Raw genomic sequence first — 3,451 nt, forward strand, 5'->3', positions numbered from 1 at the left:
CCCCAAGTGTACGCCACCGGTTTAAGAGAACACGTTCGCCCCCCGTGCCGCACACCTGCTGGAGCTGTCTGGCCTCCCTCTGACAGCGCTGGCAACAGGAGCACCCCCCCCCCCCCCAACCCTGACACCCTCCACCTTGAACCTTGCCTCCCGTTCACCTTAACATTCCCAAAGTCTCGTCCGCACAAACACATATACCGCAAAATTTAACCTTTAACAAGTCCCTTAATTAATCACTTATGTCTTCAGGCTTCAGAAAAAGATGGCGAAAATGTGGTTTCGATTGCAGCTTTTAAATTCATCGCGAGGATTGGCCAAAGTTAACTGCAAAATATTTTTCACCTTTTTTTTAACTCTACACTGATTATGGAGGAACAGATGCGTCCTGACAAGAGTCTTTCTGAGCTGCTGTATCATTTAGTTTCTCAGAAGGTTTAGTGAATTTGGTCAACTGCCATCGCTTTTAGGATTGCAAAGACAGCTCTGTGAATTCAGTAGCCTAAGAGCTTCTGAGGCCAGCAAAGTACTTTCAGCTCAACTCCCCCCTAACTCAGCATGTAGGCTACTCCCTTTGGCTCAAATACACATAAGATATGCGTAATTGTCATCCACCGCAGAAGCTCAGAGCTATTTTTCTCTTGTCGGCTTCGTTTTTACTTTCATTTTTCTCTCCCCAATGTGTCTAATATTTTTATTACGAGTAAACGTCAGCCTGGCTAAGATCCAAGAACGTTAAGCGCCGTGGAGGAGGGAGCCGTTATTTCAATCGCGCAATGATTGGAAAATATCGGGTAACTGTAAAACGGGACACAGGCCAGTCTCCTTAAGTGCAGGCTACCGCAATCAAAGTCACCACGATTTACACAATTCCAGGATGGAAGCTAAGTATGTGTAGGCCTACGTTTGCCTAGCTGCAGCCGAGTAATTTATCTTTGAGCAATAATGTCTTTTAGATCAACGGCGAAAATATTTGCGGCGATGATTTAAGGCTCGCAACAGCCAGAATGTGAGCTGAATTTTCACCGCGTTGGCTTCGTTTGCCTCGCTTTTGGCTCAAAGTTTTCCGTTCCTCTTTCCCAAGCCTGTCTCTCGTTATGGGGCTCACGTTCAAAATATGATAGCTTACTACTTGTTGATGAAACAAAATATCGTGCTTAAAACGAGAGCAAAAAACTAGGTCTTGTAAAATTGCATTTATACTCGCCGTTCTTTTGGAAAGGCTTGCCGTTGACACTGTGAAGCTAGCCAACTGCTACTGCAGTCCAGCAGTCGATCCCAGACGCGGTCGCGAGGAAACGTGCACGTGCGGGGAATCTTTTATTCCCAGTCAGTTTTTAAAATTCTTTTTATGGCCCTCGTCTGATATTGGTAGTTATGAGAACAAGCACTTCCTGATTTTTTATTCACTCATAACTCAGGTTTGGCTTAACGACTTCTGCTTTTCTTTTGAGCATGTTGTTTCCATGGGCAAATGTCAGGTGTCAGCAACCTCATGTTAACGCTCTCAGAGTTTAGGGCACCAGTGGGATAAACTGCCATCAGCCAGTCAGGGGTAATCAGTCAATCACGTAGTCCCCGAGTTTTCAAAATTCGAATGCTCGAGACAGACGTAAATCAAAACCGCTTAATAATATCGAATTTTTGTTGACTAAGCCATTGAAAAGCCTGCATGGTTCCTTGCATTTTTGTTACATAAATATATCAATGCCATAAATCTCACTAGTGATGGCTGAGCCTCGAGGTGTATGCAATCAACCAGGTGTACAGATGATTGCCACTTTCCAAGCTGCAGCTCAGTTCACAACTCGTTGGACACTGGAAACGGCCGTTCCGCTTGGACCTGAAGCCACTGTGTACGCAAATTCATGTCTGTGGGGTGTAGGCCATGGTCAGGGGTAAACCTTCCGAAACCCCCTGTTGCAAGGGGTGGTGCAACTTCAGTCCCAGAGACTGGTGTGTCTATATGTCTTTTTTTGTTATTGTTGTTGTTTCGACCAATAATCAATAATTCCATTTCAATTTTCCCAACAGCTGTACACACCTGTGATTCCTGCGCTGGACTGCAATTTCAAAACGTTCTCCCAGGATTGCAGCTGGAGCTCAAAAAAAAAAAAAAAATGTCTGACCAAATAAATAATTGTTCCACTTCCATAACAAACGAGCGGAAGTTGGCATGAAATCCCGAAACGGATCTGCTGACGGTCCGTCCCGGGCCCACTGTGCTGCTGGCTGAAGCCGGACAGCAGGCCCCTTTGCAGGCCCCTTTGCCTAGCGATGGCATCTCATGCTGAATCTCACGTCAGCTCCCAAATTCAGCCTCGTGTTAAGACTCGAGCTCCAGGGTGTTGAAGGCACCTGTTCCACTGCCACAAAGCACCGAGATTCAGTTACAACCACAGTCTTTTTATATAAACCTTTTTTTTTTTTCAACTGACCAGTTAAGAGTACCAAGAAATACACGCTGGGCAGGATTTAACAACGAAGGGTTCCGATTTCTGCAAGATTTGTCGTCTATACTGTGAACGGAGAGCTCACTGAACGCATTTGTCCTGCTTCATCGATCCATCTTTGGGCAGTCTAACTTATCCTTGTTATATATTTAATTAAAGGAATTAACAAAATTCCCAGAGGCTTTATAATATATTATGGAAAATGACAAATTGCGAATGCGGATTGTTTTAGACTCTAGGCTACGCAGTGCAGAAGCGAAGTACAAAGTGAAGCTGGTATGTGGTTAATGAACAGAGATTATAAATCAAAGGCTGCAGGTTTGCATCTCAGTTGAACTGCTGCCATTATACCCTTCAGCAAGGCACTTGATCTCAAATGCTTCGGTAATAGTATCCAGCTGTGTTAATGGATTATGGGGAATGTTTATAATGCAATCTCTGTAAGGCACTCTGGGTAAGATTGGATAAGATTGTATTAATGCCATTGTAAAATAAATGTAAAGTTTAAAAATAAAAGTGTGTCTTAAAAAAAAAAAAACTGGATCTCGATTTCTCTGGAATTGAGTTGGGACCATCTTGTTGTGGCCTGGGATACTATGCTGTTTTATTTATTTATTTACTTACTTACTTACTTACTTACTTACTTATTTATTTATACATGAATTCATTCATTCATTCATTCATTCATTCATCCATTTGACAGCTGAAGCTTAGTCAGGCTGACACGCTGCATTACTCAGACGTTTCATCTTTATTTTTGCGCTTGCTTTCCACCCGACCTTCACACGCCCCGCTGAGTCCCGTTGTTGCGGTTTATAAATAAGACCCCTATCTGCTCTGTGTGCATCTGTTACTCTGAGCATGTCCCCGAGAACGTCTTCTTCCTCTGCAGTTCATTAAAGCACCATCCTCCCTGTGAGTGTCTGAAGTTGCTATATTTTCTGTATTTGCTCAGCTGGTGGGGTTTTTTCGGGGGGATGTTTCTTGCTGATTTATTTCGT

The 3,451-nt window shown here is 43.6% G+C and overlaps 1 long non-coding RNA gene across 1 annotated transcript; it reads left to right on the forward strand.

Moving 5' to 3' along the window:
• Nucleotides 1–605: 605 nt before the first annotated feature.
• Nucleotides 606–2,101, forward strand: LOC118225098. Its single transcript, XR_004764769.1, has 2 exons — nucleotides 606–885; nucleotides 2,032–2,101. It is a non-coding gene; the product is annotated as an uncharacterized LOC118225098 (long non-coding RNA).
• Nucleotides 2,102–3,451: the final 1,350 nt, after the last annotated feature.

Source organism: Anguilla anguilla, chromosome 1 (assembly GCF_013347855.1).
Source record: "Anguilla anguilla isolate fAngAng1 chromosome 1, fAngAng1.pri, whole genome shotgun sequence".
Taxonomy (NCBI): Eukaryota; Metazoa; Chordata; class Actinopteri; order Anguilliformes; family Anguillidae; genus Anguilla; species Anguilla anguilla.